The sequence below is a fragment of the Rhagoletis pomonella genome, unplaced genomic scaffold (genome assembly GCF_013731165.1).
Source record: "Rhagoletis pomonella isolate Grant_MI unplaced genomic scaffold, Rhpom_1.0 Rhpom_scaffold_00004, whole genome shotgun sequence".
NCBI classification, from domain to species: Eukaryota; Metazoa; Arthropoda; class Insecta; order Diptera; family Tephritidae; genus Rhagoletis; species Rhagoletis pomonella.
The window spans coordinates 53,477,128-53,497,795 of NW_023458558.1; the positions used below are offsets into that span (position 1 = coordinate 53,477,128).

The 20,668-nt window shown below is 31.9% G+C and overlaps 2 protein-coding genes across 5 annotated transcripts in view; one reads left to right on the top strand and one right to left on the bottom strand.

Moving 5' to 3' along the window:
* The window catches only part of LOC118737777 (protein toll), a 141,590-nt gene that overhangs the window by 100,181 nt on the left and 20,741 nt on the right, over nucleotides 1–20,668 (top strand). For 2 of the 3 annotated variants that reach the window (XM_036468530.1, XM_036468529.1), the window contains one exon: nucleotides 6,424–6,434. The exons of the other annotated variant lie outside the window; for it this stretch is intronic. The gene's annotated coding sequence lies outside the window, so the exon portion shown is untranslated. The remainder of the gene's footprint in view (nucleotides 1–6,423; nucleotides 6,435–20,668) is intronic. 3 annotated transcript variants of the gene reach the window in all.
* LOC118737779 (cation-independent mannose-6-phosphate receptor) overlaps nucleotides 1–20,668 on the bottom strand; it is a 196,249-nt gene that overhangs the window by 18,224 nt on the left and 157,357 nt on the right. The window lies entirely within an intron of this gene.

Below are 20,668 nucleotides of genomic sequence, written 5' to 3' on the forward strand. Positions count from 1 at the left end.
CATAAAAAATTTACTAAGTATTGCCCGGTTTTTAGTTGCAGTTAAAGAAAACACATGAAAAGGCACAATTTTTTTTAAATTCGAAAAAATGTAAATATTTCAAAAACGGTGGCACTTTTACCTGAAAACTTTTTGTTTATCAGGGAGCTCACCCCCCCACCTAACTTCCCCTAAAGTTTGGCACATTACTTCTGGGACACCCTGTATATGTACATACATACATATGTGACAACTTATAATACCGGAGAATAATTGTACCGGAAATGTAGCAAATGACATTTAGAATCCATTGACAAACGCGCAGTTGCGGGAATATGTATACTCGTACATACATACGTATTATTCACAAACATTACAAACTATCTACTAACACCCATGCATTTTCATTGCAATAATGTTCTCGTGTATAGCTGTATGTGTGTAGATATGTATATTTGCTTTCCTTAGCATGCGGTAACATATAATTTTCATATAAATTGAATTATATCAACATGCGATGGCTTAAAATTTGCCATGCACGTAAATTAATTGCAAGCCATGTTAACATTTTGGAAGAACACAAATGTGTAATTTTTTCTTGTCATTTCAAGTGCTTATTAACAAATGTACAAACTCGTAATTGCAAAATGTAGTTACATAACATACAAATTGCAAATTAATTCTCGTTGCATTCATGCCTTATTAAGGGCATAATTAAAATTATTGAGTAGATTTCAACTATGAATATATGTATGTACATATATAGGTATATTGACTTAAGCGTGTTTGCATGTGGGCAATGACGAACCGAATGCCAGCCTTTGAATATTATCTGTGGTTTTTGCTCACCCACTTTGACCTGTATAATGAAGTTCTGATTGTTTACTACGCCTTATTGCATTTTACTACTAACAATTAGAGCAAAAATCTACATAGGGAAAATTGCATTATTTGTAAATATTCCACACAAGTGTATAAGGGTGAATCAGCTGAATACAAAAAAAAAAAAAATTTGCTACTCTTTTTTCCATCGGAAGTATAAAATGTATTAAATTTCAAGACTTTCGGCGAAATATTTTGAAAAACTACTAAGATTTACATAAGCTAGACCGATTTACAAATTACTTCAAAAATCTCATTATTTTGATTCCATTGATAAAATGATAAAATGTTCAATCAAGCTTAAACTCTTGCAACATCTGAGGTAATTATTTAGAAAAAAAAAATATTTTTTAATAAACTCGATTTTCGGATTTTTTTTTTCAAAAATCTTCGTAAATCTACAAACATCTTTAAATATATTAGATTGCATCAAACCGGCGGAAACCGCGACATTTTTATTTATTTTTTTATTTTTTTTTTTTGTAAGGCACCCTAACTAACTTTTTGATAACCATTTAGTTACATAAATATGTACATAATTACATTGGTGTGTTTGCGAAAGATCTTGCAGTTCAGCTTTCTTATACCCACATATTAACTGCTTAAGTATTTAATTTGAATATGGGTGTAGTAATCGCAGATTAAATGCTTTTGTAAGAAGCTTTCCTTGCTATTAGGATTCTAATCTCAAGCATATCTAATTTGGTCGCTGGAGAAATGCTTTGGCGAAAGTTTTAATTACGGCTAGTATCTTCCGCTCGAAAAATTATATTTTTCAGAGATTTTAAGTTTTTAATCCCTGGATTAATTTAACCAAATATAGATTTTTGTACTTAGTTTTTATTTCTATTTTACTTTATTTTAATTACTTCCATTTGATTTATTACTTTAGATTTCTTATTTCATCTTTTACATTATTTTATTTAAGTTAATTTTTTTTTTGTTTTATGTTTTTAGTTTACTTTATTTTATATATATATTTTTTTTTTTTAGTTTTAAATTTTTTTTTCATTCTAGTTTTTATTGATCTTAATTTTTTGAGATAAATTTTTTTTTTATTATTTTAGTAGTTTTATTTCGTTATATGTATTACACTTTATTTTATGTCGTTTTAATTTGTTTCATTTTCAGTTTATGATTGTGTTTGTTATTGGCCGTATAATAAAATTAAATAATTTATTTTTGAGCTAAAGGCCGTATGCTAAATAAAAAATTAAATGTTTTTCTGCTTTATTTACTTTTTAATTTTATTTTGATATTTCGCCTTCAGACTGCAGCAAGATAACATTTAATGTTTTATTTAACATACAGCCTATAGCTCAAAAATAAATTATTAAAGTTTTATTTTATTATTTTTTTGCTTTAGTTTTGTTTGGTTTATTTAATTATTAAATTTTTCAATCTATATTTAAATTAGTTATAATATATTTCATTTTATTTTAATTAGTTTTGTGTAATTTATATTTCATCAGATTTTATTGTATATTTTACCTTATTTATTTTATTTATTATTATTTTTAACTTTTTGTTTTATTTTATTTTATTATAGGTAACTTTATTTTATTTTGTGTCATTTTAATTTTATTTCTTTTTACATACTTATATTTTTTTTCTTAAGTTATTTACTTTTTCTGATTTTAACTATTTTTCCGATTTAATTTAATTATGTTTCATTTATATTCAATATGATTTAATTGTAAATTTAACTTTTTTATTTGCATATATTATTTTTATTCGTCTTATTTTTTTATTTTTCACTTTCTCATATATATATTTTTGTTGCATTATTTTTATCTACTTTTTTGACTTAATTTTTTTATTTTTATTTGTCTTTTTCCTTGTTTCAACTTGTTTTATTTTATTTTATTAAAAATACCTATGTATATCACAATATCTCTAAATTTGAAGAACAATATATTTTTCCATTTACAACTATTTAGCTATTAATTACTTTTTTGTTACAGTTTTTGATACGAATCAACTGATTTATTCATCAATGAAAAATATATGCTTGTTAATTGGAAAAGCATTTTTAATAAACAAAAAAGAAATCTGTTCAAATTAAAATGTTGTAATTTGTAACCGGATAAGTATTGTGTGCAACAAAACAGATACAAGTACACAAGTACATCCGTTTCAATTACGCACTGCTACATATGTATTGACTTTAGAAACTGTTGTGTGTGCATGTCAATGTCAACGAGGTACACGGAGCTTATTAAAACACAAATTATGTTGAAATTGAAAAATTATTAAATTCTAGCCTAGAGCACCAGTCTACATGCGCACATACGTAGATATGTATAAATGCTATTGAAATGGCTTTGATGTGTAAAAAAAACATGAAAGTCTTTAATTTCATTTAAATCGCATTAATTATTTTCATATTTGAAAGCGATTTTTGTTGAATCAATAAAATCTTTGGGGGTTAAAACAAAAATATAATAATTGCAAATGGCTCGCGACAGCTGCCAGACAGCCCACTCCTCCCCTGCACGACTGCGGCTGTACATCCCGCAAGCCACTTAAAAAGTTAGCCCCGAGCGGCAAGCAGAGAGCATCGAGCAAAGCGTCGATTTTAAGCGCATATTTTTCAGTGGGACTGCGCATAGTGAAGAGCAAAGCGTGCATACACGTTTGTAATTGAAGTTTTGCTCGATGCTAGGCTCTTCGCTTTGCTCGCCGCTCCACTATGTTTGGACCCTAAGTTAGTTCACATCTACACTCATTTTATTTTCAGCAAACACCTTAACTGCAGACAAGCCTTCTGGCTGTGTGTGTAGCAAAAGCAAGTGGAAATGAAGGCATTTTGAAAAAAAAAAAAACCTAAGAAAGGAGCACTAAATTACTAAATTGCAAATGGAAGTACCACAAAATGCTGCCGCACCACCTTAAGAACACTAATTAAAAGAAACTTTTGTTTAATTAACCCGCTTAAATGCCGTTTTACTAAGTGAGGAGTGCCCTCTTTTGCGCTTTACAGCTGCATAGAATCAGAAACAGAGCGAATAAGTTGATATTTTCTACACTTTTTCGTTGAATTTTCTGACATTTTTTGCTTTGTTTGTCGCTTTTCAATCCGCTTTACTCCAGCAAGAGTGCACTACAGTGCAAAGTTGGTTGCCTACACGGCGTATACGTAATGTGTGCAAGCAAAGTATGACGCTGCTAGGCAAAGCAAGCACTCAAATGTATGAATGTATGTATGTAGGTATTTTTGCAATGAGAAAAATTTGCTAGAAACAAATTGCATGAAACTGTTTAATGTTGCCTAAGTACATACAAGCAAAGTGAGGCTTTTCACTGTGCCTGGCTGCGTGCACTGTACGATGGTGGTCCATATATGATTTTGCAAGTTGCATGTGAATATGTGCTTGCGGAAAAAGTTGCAACACGCTTTGAGTGCATACTCAAGTGTATCCAAGAGTATGTATGTATGTATGCGTGAGTGTGCTTTTATATTACGCTTTGTAGTTATTTGTGAGACCGTACATATGTATGTATGTATGTATGTATGTATGTATGTATGTATGTATATGTGTTTGGTAAAAAAGGAGCAACCAACAGCTTGAACGCCTTTCAAATTACCGATGGCACAAATTGCGACGCCCATCTAGTCATGCACACCTTGGCTAGCACAGCGTACATGCATATACATATATATGTTCATATGTATATACACATGCTTAGAGCTAGACATTGCTGTAATCAAACGTGTACGAGCTGGTGAACAGCAAAAAGGCAAGAACCTTTAATGTTGCTCACTTACATTGTTGCGCTCATATGCTTTTGCTGCCTGTACATACATATATGTGCATTTATTTTATGTAGCTGTGTATTACATACATATTTACCTCCTCTAAAGATGCTGGCTGTCAAGGGATGCATCGAGCAAAAAATATCAACAGCAGCGGTAGCATGGGCAACGTAAAAAAGAGCAATCCCATTATAATGCCACCGGCCAGGTGTTATTATGTGGAAGGCGTTCAAGAAAGATGCGGGTGGAGTGAGGGGGTGTGTGTATTAAAGAAATCAAATATGTACGTACAATGCATACAGAATGGGAACGACAAGTGCGAAAATTTCAAACTTAAAGAAAACGAAGCAGAAAATAGGCAAGGAAATCCACAAGCAGAATAGATGAATAGTAGGACATGCCTATATGCATGTGTTCATATGTAAATATGTATACATATTGATATAGAGCGCATACATACATACATATGTATATAAAAACATATGCACTTACCTACATATGTACATATATAGCCATATACATATGCTTGTTCATTTTGCGAATGTGCAAATATTAAATTTTAAATCTGAGCAAAGCGCTTTTTTGTTGTTGAGCTATGTATATAAAAAAACATAGAAAAGTATTAAAGAGTTAACCTTTTTATAAAGTATATTTTTTGACAAAAAGGAAGTGTATTTGTAAGCATACGGCTTTATTTTGTGTCTGTGACAAATTATTTTTACGGAAAAGTATACGAAAAAGTTTAAATTTGTTAGTTAAAAAATTTTTTCTCACCGATACAGAATTGGACCAACGCGTTTTACAGCGTTTTTTTCAAATTCTGTTTCAGTAAAGACCTCTGCATTCGATCCAAATCTCTTACCACCAAATCCACTACTTCAAGCTTGGCAAAAATAAATAGACGCAGGGGGAGTAACTCAGAAAAATATGCTAGATACGCTATTCTCAGCCAACTTCCTGCAATTTGGGCCCTCATCAACGTTCATTGTCTCGGTGAAAGAGACTTCGCCAAGTGCTTTTTTTTCTTTAGGTAAATGTCAAATCTATTTAGCAGCTCAGAAAAATATTTTTGTAATTTTTTGTTTGTAATATCAAATATGGAGGCGTATTCTCCTTTTCGGACCAATCGAAAATTTAAATTTTTTGTAAAGAAAATTTTCTTGATTTTCGATTCGTACGAAAACAAGAATACGGTTCATTATTCTCCAAAAAAATTGTGCGAAGTGCTAGTTTTCTGTCACTATCTGCATGTTCAAAAAAAATTTCCTGAGGTTACTTCAATCGAAAATTTAATACCCTTAAAAAAGTTCTTATACAAAATTATGCAGGTTATGGTTTCAAAAATAATTGCAATTTTGGCAAAAAAAAAAGCTTTGTACATTTTTTCGACGGCTAAGTGAAAGATCGGCCTATCTCGGCGGACGGTTCTATAACGACCTATCTCAGAAAATGGCTCAAGAAAGCCCTATCTCAGAATTTGACAGAAAAACTTTCAATCTCATAATAAATATGGTTGAAGAACGCTCTATCTCAGAAATATATTGAAAATATGTTGACATAGGGCGTTTTGGAAACGGCTTCTGAAATAGAGCGTCCTTCAATCAAATTCTGAGATAAGGCGTCATCCGGTCATCCCTGTCGTTTTGGTTTTTTATAACTTCTGATTTTCTCGCATCTTTTTCATTCTTGCAATAAGTGTACTTATTGCGCAACCATACATACTTTTTGTAGATAAAAAGTTATTTTTTGCTTAAAACCATGTACTCTACAGTAAATAAAGAAATTTGTTTCTCTTTTTCTTTCAGCTCAAAAAAAGGTTGGTCCTCAGTGATTCCGCGATTGGTATTATAACAAAAAAACCTATGTAAAGGTATATACTCATATATATGTATATATGTATGTACGTCCTATAACTGTACTGTACTGTCCTAAAATATATATGTATATATGTATTTCCACAGCAGTATTTATTTTCTCCGAATACCTGCAAGAAGACAAATCAGTCAAATCAAATACAAAAGCAAAAATAGCAAATTTGGTATTCTGTTGGACTCAAGCTTGTTGATGGGTGTACTAGGGCCGGCATATCCTTTGTACAAGGACTAATAGGACACTTATGAAGCTCACATCGGACAGCTAGGCAGTATTGAGCGCCTTGGATTCATGTAGAACATGAGCTAGGCAGACAGTTTTTGTTAATGCGGCTAGTATTGTACCACTTAAGATCCATAACTTTCGACCTTTCGCTGCCACATTAGCCACCAACTGCACTTACTGTTGGTATGTAGTTTAAAATAACACTTTTTAATTAAACTCCCGGCTATCGTAGTTTTAACTGTTATGGCTGTCATAAAATAGTAAAAGTTACACAGACTCGAGCTGCCCCACCCAATGCTCATTCACGCCTCTACTTCATACTACATAATCCTTCCCTTTCACCATAGCGTTTTATAGCCTGCAAAAATTTGCACGTAAACAAGTTACCTAATTAAATTATGGCCAAACATTGCAGAATTACCGTTATGGATACTTAACGCAGAAACTTAAATTACTTGCGTAAATAAAATGTATAGCTTATGTGCACTTTACGTAGTAAGAGTTTACCTTACATATATCTACATACATACATGGGGCATTCCAACCGAATACGGACTCCATTTATTTATGTTATAATTTTTAATGTTAAAGTACCAACTGGGAGAGGTATCCCTGATTCTTTTGATTTTTTTTTTTTGTCCAGCCATTTTCGGGATGTCGATTTCTGGAAAAAGTCCCTTTTTTTAAACTCCCATAACTTTATGGAAAATTAACAGATTGATACGTATGTTTGTGTGAAATTTTTAATGTGCAAACACCTTTAGAATAGAAAATCGAACAACTTTTCAACCCGTATAACTATGAAGTTTTAAAATTTGTATTATAAAACTAGCACATACACGGCATGCTTCACTGCATCTTAAGAGTATTTTTGTGCTGTTTGGTATCCGTATTGTAATATTTGATTTATTTTATCTATTTAATTGAATAAAATTTTTCATACATGCAACCCTCCTCAAAAACATTTTCGGCAGTAAAATTTCCAAAACGTCTTCAATCTGATACCAATATTAAAATATTCAATTTATCTTATCAATTAAATAGGATTAAAAATTCCATGAATTGTTGATTTGGCTTCTGTTGCTCTAATAATTAATCTATAATGGTGTTGATTTCCAAAAAACAACGTATTGATAGCTTTTATTGAACTTTTTTATGCTTAAAAATTGCGGAATAAGTGAGAAATCATTTAAAAAGAAACGATCAGAACGTGTTTTTTGGATCTCAACACTTCATATTAAAAATTTTTTAATTGTTTGGAATATTTATAGAAATACGATTTGAATTTTTTTCAATTTCGTTTTCCAAAATTGTTTTGAAAATAAAAAATTTCAAAGAAATATGGCCGCAATCGGCCCAATTTTCGCAAGGTTAAGGGCATTTAAAAAATAATCGTTTTTTTTTTATATCTCGAAAAGGGCTAGACAAAACAAATATAAAAAACAAAAAATCAGGAAGGACTCTCTCGATTTGCACTATATATAAACAAAAAAATATATGAAAAAAACGGAGATGCAAAAGCCATATGGTTTCCGAATTTGAATGGAGTACCCCATATGTAGCCTCTCATCAGCTTCTACAGTTATAACGGTGTGAAATAAAGCACTGGCAAGCATGCTAACAAACACAATAAAACTTTACAGCCCCACCTAGACGCACTATTGCACGCATACAATGGAGCTCAAAGCCCCTTAAAGAGCATTGTAGAATGCATTTGTTGTTGGCGTTGCAATTTTTTGTTGCTGTTGCAATTTCATTCTCATTGCACAATAAGGAATACTTGATAATGTGGGCACATAAACGAACACCATACTTCGCCGCCTAGTAGTTACTTGGCTTGCTGCTGCAACAAATATTTTCACATTATGTTGCAACAACAAATGTGAAATGCACAAGAAGGTGTAGATACATATGAATGTGCATACTCGTACGTACATATTTGTGAGTATATGAGCATGTTATCAACAAGCATTTGTGCGCTTTGGCGACCGCATAGCGGAGGTATTGTAGCTTTTGCTGAAGCTGTATTTGCTGACGATATGAGTATACCTGCTTAACGTGTAGCAGCCCTTCTTCATGTTTGTGCTATTTATGTGCTACTCTGATACGTGTTCGAGTGTGTGTGCAGGCAGGCATTACATGTACGGCTACATGACGTTAAGCATAAAAGTGCACATTGTTGCCGGCGTGGATTGCATGCTGAATTTTTAGCCAGGAATCCGCCGATATTGCTCACATTATGATATGCATTTTTTTCTTGCTATTCTTTCAACATTTTTCTTCTTCTCCTTTGTATAGAAAATAAAAGAAAAGAACAGCAACTTTTGTTACCTACCCATAACGTTCTGTATAAACGTGTTCCGGCATGCCAGAATAACAACAACATATAAAATGCATTTCATGCGCGCATGTAGAGTATATAAAATGTGCATCCATTAAGGTTAAGCTAAAAAGGACATAGCGAGCGGGACTGAATAATGTGGCATCTCTTTGCGCAACGAAGCGTAAGAGTCATTTTATTTTAGTCATCACACTCCACGTGGCACGCACATAAACAGCTAAGTATCGCTATTTAACTTTTCGCTTTACAAGCATGGAATTATTAATGAATTCAGAAACTCCAAAGCTAAATTTTCTAGCGAGTTCGCTAAGTTAAAAACAAGGTAACACCTGCAGCACAGTTATCGAACAACAGTTACAGTAAAAAGTCAATAGATTACACAATGTTATTACCATAATTGAATTATTTTCGAAAAACTTGCGCCAAAGTGTTCAAAACTTTCATTAATTGCGACAACACAACAACTACGAGCCCATGAAATTGAAAGCAAAATGCTCCAAATGCAAAAGAAATCTATGCTTTTGAAGTGAAATCTAATTTAGTGTTAAGAGCTTAGGCACCCCAGGCTGGTTTTGAGTCTAAGCGTCTGCAACGCAAACATTTTCCTTTGCTACAAAACCTTATCTCTCTCCCTCTCTCTCCTACGCCTGCAAACTTCTGCAGTTGATGATAAAATTTTCATAATTGTATTAAATCATAAATTTCAATTTAAAATCGTTCGTTCAGATAAAAGTGCAAAACAAGTAGCAGCAGCAACAGCTGCTGGTGTAGTAGCACCGAGAACGGAATGAGCTCCATCCGATGAGCTGCATAAGCAAAACAACAATTCCTGAAAGCGATAACAGACATGCCAGACAATATTCGTGTCACCAACGCACATCGCCATAGAAGCAAACGCACACGCACACATGCACACGCGTGCCCAAAAAAAAAAAAACATTATCAAACTCATGCGCCTGTCTGCGCCCAAACACAACTTGTTGGACAAATTCTCGAAATTTTGCGTTCAACTGCCAGTTGCTTACTTACTTGCTCGTTCGTTGTCTTAATTGTTGTTGTTTTTTCTGTTCATCCGACTGGCAGCAGACGACATTTGAAAAACAATTGCTTAAGCTAACAAGAGCAACAACAGAAAAACAATTAAAACAGCTGGAGTGGCAAACTGCTGGGGAGCTCTTGCAAACACTTGTTCCAAAGAAAATTAACCAAGTTTTCATGTCTAAGAGATGTTTGAGGGAATAGAATTTAGCACGGTAAAAACTTGTAAAAGAAATAAACAAAGAATTAAACTACTGAAACTTCAGTATAATTGATGTCCCAAAATTATTGAAACAAATTAAACATTTAAGAAGTTACAAAAATTGATCTAAAGAAAGTGTAGAAATAATGACGACGAAAAGTTGGAGCAGAGATAAAAGACAGGTCAAAATTTTTGAAACTGTTAGCAATTAAAAAAAAAAAAAAATTACAAAAAACAATAATAACAATATCAAAAGCAATATAAACATAAAATAAACCAAATGCCTAAATTGTGTAAAATAAGTTAAATTTAAAGAATTAAAGAAAGCAAGAAATATATAAATGAATGAAATTTAAAAATAATACAAAACCAATTGAAATACAACAAATAAAAAATATTTTAGAAAAGCTAACACAAAATCAATAAAAACATATACAGTTTAAAAAAGTGAAAAAATAACAAATAAAATACAATAAGCAGCTCTAACCCAGCAAACAAAATACAATAAATTTAAATAATATAAACTAAAATAGAAAAGGTTAAACTGAAATAAAACAATTCAATTAGGAGTACCTACATACATACATTTGTAAGTAAAATTTAGAAAAATTAAAACATAAAATAATAGAAAAATATAAAGAGCCATATAAAAGAAAAAATAACAAATAAAACTAAATAAAATAATACAAAAAAACTTATAAAATAAAAAAACAAGAAAATGAAACAAAATCAAATTGAATAAAAGTTAAATTAAATTAGATCAAATAGAATAAATTAAATAAAAATAATATAATAAAATAAAACAAAACAAATTTTTTTTGTTACTTATGGTCTTTATAACAATTATATTCAACAATTTTATTGAGCTTCAGGCCGCTGGTTCATATCCCAGGGACCGCGGTTGAAGAAGTCTGATGAGGAGATGTGGTGATCTCCGAAATAGTAGGTATAACTTCCACCTATATGTAAATTGTTGTTGTGTTTTCACCTCGTTTTTCATACAGAACGGCCTCAAGCTCAATAAAATTGTTGAACATAAAACAGAATAAAAAAACATAAATAAAAAGTTCAAAGTTATAAAAAATTCACATTAAAATAAAAAAAAAAATAACTTTACAAAAGCTAACACAAAAATAATAAAAAGTATAAAAAATTAACAAAAAAGAAAAACATAACAAAAAAATTAAAAAGTTAAAGAAATAAAACAAAAAATAAAAAGAAATGTAAAAAGTTTAAGAGGAAATAATTAATTAAAATTTTGATAAATTTAAAAACAGAAAATCATTAAAAGCTATAAATTAATAAAAAGCTAATCAATACGAAAAAAAGGAAAGTAAACAAAATAAAAAAATAACATAATAACAAGAAAATTAGATAAAATTTGTAAAAAAGAAAAAAATAAAATTAACTGCCAATTTGAAGCGAATTGCAGAACCTGCCTGAATATCGGCTTTTTTAACCGCAGGCACAATTTCCTGCACTCCCCCTTCCCCAAATGCTGCTTGAAACTAGGCAAACTTGCCAAATATCTGCCCAGCGACAACCAAACGATACTTTTTTTTTTTTGCTGAAAAAGTTCCGAATAACAGAAACACACAGCAGTGATAACAACAGCACTGCAGCAACAAGCAGCAAGGACAAACCACACCATAGCAACAACAACACTTACAAATCGACCAAGTGACAGCAGTCGAGTTTTAATTGAATTTCTTGAAAATTTGCCTTCTTTCATAATTTCTTGCAACTACGAATTTAATTGTCAGCTCAGCACATTTGTGTGCCAGCAGTTTGGTTGTTGTTATTAGAGAAGGCGAAAGAGCCAGTTTAAAGGGCCGTTTGTTTGCTAAGTGGGTGCACAAGCGGTCGCTGCACATATTTGGGCGCACTATGAAGCAAAAATGCGTAGACTGCAGCAGTCATTTAACAAAAACAACGTTGCGTTGTTGAAAAACGAAATAAACAAATGAACATAAAATGTATTTATATGCATTTGTATACAGCGGATTACAAATGAAGGTTTAACGTATTGGTATGTGTTTATAGTTTATGTGTATGTGGCATCATAAACTTTATCTTCAATGCCAGCAAGATTTACTCGCTTCTCCACATCAAGTTGCATTCAGAACAGGCTACAGCTGCGCTCGTCTACTATTGCTGGCTTGCTTCTTTTGTTTGCGTATTTTTTTTTTGAATTTATTCTTTTTTTGGTGGTTTTTGTTTTAATTCTTCATTCGAAAATTTTCACAAACTTTTGCTGTTGCTGCTATAAATTTTAAAATTTATTATACATAAAATATTCATGTACGAATTGCAGTAAATGTATTTGTAAACCATTTTAACCTTATCAAATATTTATAAAATTGCTGACGCCGTCAACTTTTGTTTTGGGCTCAACAAGAACAGCAAAAATGGGAGCCGTGCAACGCGAGCAACTGCGAGCGCCGCGCAATTTGCGCAAAAAGTTTTCTTGTGGGATGATAACAGAAAACTTTTAAATGGCTTTCAATGTTTAACACTTTTGTGTGGTCGCTTTTTGAATTCACCTCTTTTAAGTGGAAATTTGTTACATAAATATGCATTCATATTCGTATACATCGCGCTCAATTTGAGAAGTTGTGCGTAATGAATGGCAAACAAATGCAATTGCGGTTGGAGTTGATAGGCGGTGATGTAAGACATTTTATAGGCGTACATGGCATATGAGTGATTTTTTTTCAGATGGAGTCTATTTTAGCGTGCATGGCGCGATATTTAATTTGAGTGGATACTTCTTTTTAAGCCTTAGAAAATTGAGTTGCCACCTATATAAAATAATTAATACCAGTTAAGCATAAATTTGAAAAAAAAAACCGCCAAAAAAAGGTAAGCAAAAAAATTTTTTTAAGCAAAAAATTTCCTAGGCATTTCTGCGCCAAAACCAAAATTTTGAAAAAATTTCGCTTACATCTTTTTGGTGGTTAGGGCTCGATATAAAAAAAAACGTTGGTCACAAAAACAAAAATTATTAATGAGAATGCTTTTAGCCTGTAATTTCAATATTTCTAACTATTCACTAAAGAAAAAGTAAGGCGCACGAGTCCTATGTATTTATATTAAGAAATTTGGAAAAGTCCTCAATCCAAAAAACTAAAATAATGTAGGAAATACTTTTTCCAAAACTTAAGTATTTTCGATTTTTGAATACATATTTCTTTTAATATATTTTTCCTACATTTTTTTAAATTGTCTGAATTTGAAAAATATTTCCTTTTCTAACATTGTTTTCATAAAAATTTGTTTTTTATTAAAAAAACCCCTTTTTTTAAAAACTGTGTTATTTTCACAACTCGTTTCTAATATTTTTTACAGTTTTTCAAAGATTTTAGATATTTTTATAAAAATTTTTCTAAAATTCCTTCCCTAAAAATATTTTTACAATTTTTCTCTAAAATAACTTCAGTTTTAATTTTCTCCAATAAAATAAAGTTTACTCTTCAATATGATCCTTTTGCACAAAACTAGTTTTAATTTTTCTAATAAAAAACTTTACTCTTCAATAAAATTCGTTGGCATAAACATACCTAATTTACTAAGTTTGAGAGTTCTTCCGTTTCTAGCTTTTTTTTTAATTTTGTCTTACTAAAAGATACTTTTTCTTACAATTACATTTTTTTTTTAAATTTTTTCTAACAGTTTTTAACCATTTTTCAATAAAAAAAACTAGAGATTTAATTTTTTCTAATAAAAAAAATTGCTCTTTTTAATAAGATTCTTTTGCGCCAGAATATCTAATTTTCTAAATTTTAAAGTTGTTACTTTTTCAATAATTGTTTTCAAAAATTGTTTTTCAAAAAAAATATTTTTTTTAATATTAGTTTTTTTTGAATTTTTTTTATACCAAATTTGTTCCCTAAATTGTTTTGTTTTTTTTTTCAAAAACGTTTTTGTCAAGATTTTGTGCTTATAGACATTTGGGCCCAAGCTGTTTTTGTCCTAAAATTTCTTCCTAATTTTTTTAATCAATTTTTTATGAAATAAAATTTCTCTAATAAAACAACTTTACTTTTCAATAAGATTCTTTTGCACAAAAATACAGCAATAAACAACAGTTCCAAAAAAAAAAAACATTAAAAACCACAGAAATGAAGAGTCATTTAAGAAGTCACAGCATGTACATAACTCCTTAAAATGCTAACTACAGCACCACACACACATAAGCCACGTCAAATACGCTCCTACCGAAGTCTACAAACGTAAGCGATGCACCTGCATGCACTCATAATAGCACACACACATTAGGCACACCCCGACAATGTAACCAAAACCTAATGCCAACCAACCATAATTGCACCGCAAACATAAAGAATAATGACAACAAAAGGGGGTAGCGAAAAAGTGCTAAATGAAAATGAAATGGCATAACGACGCAACGAGCAGCAATCGCAGCGGAAAAACATTTGCTTCAACGCCACTCATTCATCCAAGGCGTAGGCGTGAGTCAGTGTGCGTGGAAGTGAGTGCGACACACAACCACAATTGCTGATCTGATTTCCAGCAACACCATGCCCACTGCACATGGTACATTCCAGAAAGCATTACCATTGTCACTTGCCATGTAGCTGATTGTCACCTGGTTGCTTTTGCTCGTAAGCTTGGCTTGTAAGCTTGGTAAATACTAGCCGAGTGCATTTTTGTGCACTCATTGGTGCGGCAGTTTGCATCCGCTGTGCGAAATGATTAAAACGAAAATTAACAAGAGCGCATTTGCCGCATTCAGGGGATTTTAATAGGTGCAACATTCCGAATGAGTTTCAATGAGCTCCTAACTGGAGTATGCTTGTGCATAGAGGTTCTTAACCATGCAGAGCTGAATTTTGGATATTTCAAAATTTAAATTTTTATATTCTATTGTGGATGTGTTTCTTCTCGTCTAATACATGCATATACTCTCAATAAGTATACATATGTGCATATGCACATATACATACATACATATTGAATTCAAGTGCGAATTTCATACAACGCCTTCGCTTCGGTGCACTTGTAAATTTATTCGCAAACTTCATTTATTGCGCTACTTTGGTAAATTGCGTAACAACTCAAATTTATTTATAGCACTTTGTGTGTGTGTGTGTGCTTGTGAGTGTGCAAATTTAATTTATTGTAGCTTTATCCAACTTTTCGTTAACTTTTTAATAAACGCAGCTTAAGTGGTGCAACATGGCGTATAAGTGATGCGTTTAAGTAAAAGTTGTTTGCAATATGAAATGCCTTCAGAATTTTAATGACTTTTTCGTTGGACTTATGCTGCAAAAAGGAATATGTTTGTTTGTATGTGCAGATAAATATATTTATGTATGTGTATCGATAGAATAAACGCAATAAAAATGCGGTTCGTTTTATGTTTGAAAAATGCATATATGAGCTATGCTTTTATAAAAATTCATAAACTGCAATAAAACCAAACCCCTTCCAAAAATCATATTTTGCAACTAAAAAAAATCTTAAAATCTTACTGCTTTTGTCTAAAATTTAAGCATTTTTTTCTAAAATTGTATTCCATTTTATTCTTAAAATTGTTTTAATTTTTTAACCGACTTCACAAAAAGGAGAAAGGTTATCAGTTCGTCGGAATATTTTTTGCAAGTATGTTACCGTATAACTTTGGATCACGTTAACCGATTTCTGTAGTTCTTTTTTTTAAAGGAAAGGTTACCTAACAGAAGGTCTGTAAAAACGACTTTTTGAAATTGTTATCTTCTAGTTTGGATTAATTTTGTAAATTTACTTTACTTTTCTTTCTAATAGTCTGTAAGAATATTTGATGTATTCATTAGCTAAATTAAACAAATAAACAAATAATTTGGTTTAAATCCGATCATCAGTTCATCAAGAAATTAACGATAATCTTAAATTTGTATATGAAATCGGTTTTGTTTTTGCTTAAAAATTACTCGTTTTTGATACCTTTTTTAAAAAAATTTCTACACCTTTTTATTTCCTAAAATTTTTGTTTTGTTTTCTAAAAAATTGTTTCCGAAATTTTGGTTTTCTAAACCTCCACTAAAAGAACTAACAAGTTTTCATTTTAAAATCTTAGTTTAATTTTTCTAAACGCCAAAACTCGTCAAAAAGTCGCGTCTCTATTAAACATATTTTTCAACTCAAAAAAAATCCTAAAATCCCACTGTTTTTGGCTAAAAATTAAGTGTTTTTTCTAAAATTTGATTCCAATTTTTTTCCTAAAACTATTTTATTTAATAATTTTTTAAATTTCTTTCTAAGTCTTTTTATTTCCTAAAATGTTTTCTCAAAACTTAAATTTGACAAAAATTGCTTTCCAAAATTTTGGTTTTCTAAAACTCCACTAAAAAACTGCACAGTTTTCTCTGAAAAACTCACTTTCCAATAGTAACTTTTTGTTGAATTTTTCTATTTTTGCACAAAATTTTAAATATCGATTTATATGTTTTTTTCGATAATCCTTATTCCTTTATCAAAAATTAATAAAAATTAAGGAAACAAAAGAAAAATTCTCAAAACTTGTGAAAATTTCGCGTTTCTATTATTTAGAAATTTGCCAAAAGGCATCGTCGTCCAAAATACATTGCGACATCAAAAAATTTATAATTTCAGTATTTTTGTCTAAAATTCATTTTTTTTTTCAAAATGTTTTATAATTTTTTTCGAAGCTTTTTTACGTATTTTCCACCACTTTTTCTACATCTTTACATTTCCTAATACTTTTTGCGCAAATTTTATTTTCTAAAAATTTTTCCGTAAAATTTCTATTTCTAAAAGTCTTTATAAAAAAAACGAAAACTTTTAATAATAAAAATTCAGTTTCGCCTGCTCCCTATATTAGGAGACAAGCAGGTACTATTCTCTCTCCTCAAAGATCAATCTATATAGTTATGGGCAGGTTTTATTCCCTCTCTTGAGAGGTCCTTAATATATCCAAAAAAAAAACAGATTTTTTCTATTTTGTGGGAACCCCAACACGAACCCGGAGCTCGTCATACGCCTTACAGCTATATAGCGCATCGCAGAATTTAACTGACACACACTCAATATATCTATTTTTGAATAGCACAAATGCTGTTGGGTTTCTTAGATTTGTTTAATAACTAATACCTTCTCGCATAAAATTACCATTAAATTACCGAATTTTTTTAATATCCCAATTACTTAAAAGGAAAATGCAATAATAAAAAGAGCATTCACTGCTAATTAATTTCATTGTCGCTTATAGTCACGCCCACGCATTCATCGCCACCAACTTTTTCAATACCTCGTGCGCCGTGCTGCGAAATTTATTCCCCCAAAAACATCACCAGCTTTTATGCCTTTCGCCTGGCATGAGCGACATTAAAAAATGATTATTTGAAAATAATTGCCATACTTTCGCGCTGTCGTTGTACGAGTATATTGTGCAAAGCCAAAAATTATGCATAAATTAATATAAGGACGAATGTAGGTGTATGTCACAAGTAGGGAAAGAGAAAAGGAAAAAAGTAAAAGGGTAATATTTCCACTGTCTTTTCTACGCTTTTGTCTTCTAGTTGAAATTTCGTTTTTTTTTTTTGTTACTTTTGAATTTTTGAGCTGCTCTGACTGAGCTCATTACATGCTGTAGCGCATCCTTTTTCCTGGCGCGACACGGCCACGGCGCACGCTGTAGTAACAGTAACTACAAATGCGAGTACAAAAGCATATTTTTACTTTGTTTAGCTATTTTATTGCTGAGCATATTTTTTGTTTGTTTTCTAACTACTTTTCATGTTCCCCTTGCCATGGCAGTTGTATGGGTCGCGCAATTTCTGCCACATTTGCTCTTTACTCTCGCTTGCTTGCCTGCTGCTCTTTGCATAATTACCCGCATTAGCATAAATTTGCATTTTAACTTTTCTATGTACCCTTAAATAGCACTAAGGCGCTTCTAAGTATTTACTAAATCCTTTTCAGCCCCTCTGCCCAGCATCTACTAACGCTGCTTGTTATCCTTTTTTCGGCCTTACTTTTCGCTTACGCTTAAAAAAGCTATTTATCATTCACTTGTTTCATGCAGCTGCTGCTGCCGCCTGCTTACGCTTGCATGCCACTTGAGTATGTCCACTAGAACTTGCCACAAACATTGCAACATTGTCTTCGCCATAGTTGCTCTGGTTCTAATTAGACACAAAAGGGCTGAAAATTTTCCGCAAATAACTAAGAGCTGCATATTTTGCATTCCTTGTTTTTTTTTTTGTGCTTAAGTGGGCCGTGCGGTATGCAACGCCTTGAGGCGTGTAAGCGGGTCAAAACCTCTAGATGAGTGGTGCAACACGTTCAACCTCAATGCGAGCAGCAAAAGAAAAAAAAAAGATGGCAAGGAGGTGCCAGTGAGTGGTTACTCAGCAGCGGCAGTGCAAGAAATCAAAGGCGAACACAGCTGCCGACTGAGCATAGAACAGCGCGGTAGGTATGTATATGCAGCGAAGCGTAGTATGAATGGTGTACGCTTAGAAACAAAAATACGAATGTAAAATGCAAATCATGCTAAAAATTTTAAAATTACAAAGAAAAACAATCAAGTAAGAGCAATAAAACAGTTTCCTTAAGGTACAGAGAGCACCCAAGCCAAGCGACTTGCAACGCCCATTTGAGCACACGTTGCAACTTTGTTTGCCACAAGCGCACAGACAATGCCTGAGTAGACGTGTAACAACAAGCATTAAAGCACAAGAATAGCAACATGAACTGCCAGAGCAAAAACCAAAAAAAACGCTTAAGTAAAAAAGTTGTAAATGCAAAATGTTGCAGTACTCGTATTTTATGCGAATTTTATGGGTTAAGCTAAACAAAGCAACCTTGTCAATTGGCTGACTGCCCGCCTGCCAGTCTCTTGCGTCTATTGCTATAGGTGACAGTTGTCGCATGTAAAACGCATATACATACTGCAGGCATTTCGTAACAGTAAATTTCTGCTGCATTTATACTTACTTACCATTGTATTCAGCTTGTGGCCTTCAGGCTTGAACTCATTGTAGTTGAGACAAGCAGCCAACGCCTGCTGTCAATGAGCTGCTGTCACAGTTGTCCTGCAGCAAAATGGCGGCACTTCAATACAACACACACACACACATACATATGTACATACATATGTGCACACACTCACATTGACTTATGTGTGCTTAAAAATCTCTTCGTTTGCATGCATGCGCGTGATTTTCGCCAACACATTAATTATGGATGGACGCGTAGCGTAGCAGCATTTTACCGCTTCAGTCTCAACTACATATGTATGTACAAATAAAAACACACACACACAATTCACGAACACTCGGCACGTTTTTGTGCTTTAGCATTTTTAATGCGGCACCACTTAAAATTACAATTTTAATTAGAACTGATCTCGCATGCAGGTGGTGTGATTCGCAGGCGCAGTAGACAGTAGAGAGAGGTAAGGATGAGCGTGTCAGTGGTGGAGGAATTGAACAAGATGGAGAAGTGCAGCTTCTGCAATGCAATTCTGCATTGTTACAAATTTAATGTCAATTTAATGGAGTTGCTTCCCACTGCTCACTCACTCACTAGCGATACAAATGTTGACGGTAGACACGACGCGTATACGTAATGGCAATGTGCTACTGTCGTCGTCCTTTACTACATACATACATAATTACATTTGTATATACATTTATACATACAGCAATGCATGCAAACTCACGTGCATTTGTTGTCAATAATTGCACGCAAATTAATTTTTAATAATTTCAAAGCGTTACACTTCCGCTCTAATTAGCAGTAATTGGTTCACAACGCTTTATATAAATGGCATTTATGTACATACTATGTATATGTAAGCACTTATATGACAATTGGATACATCAAAATCACGTATGCACGCAGCTTGGCCATAATTGAATAGATTTATTGAATTTTGACAGCAAAAAGTGCTTTTCATTTTATTTTGAGGCTTGACTTTGTTACCAATTAGCAACAGCATGATTGCGCACTATTTGCAGAAAATTAAAATTAAGTAACAAATAATAATTAAACAATGATAGAAGCTTCAATTTACATAATTAAAAATAATAATAAAACATAGCAGCAAATAAAACACAAATTAAATGAAATAAAAAAAAACTTAATGAAATAAAATAAAAACCAAATTAAGATTAAATAAGTTAAAATCCAATGAAATAAAAAGGTAAAACAAAATAATAATAGATTGGCGCTTACAAAACGTGCTGATGATTGGTCGAGCTTCTGCTCAGACTTTACAATAATAAAATAAAAGAAAATTAAATAAAAAACAAAATAAAATTTAATAAAGTATAATAATGTTAAACAAAATATAATAAATGTAAGCGAAATAGAAAACAAATAAATTTAAAACTAACTAAGTAAA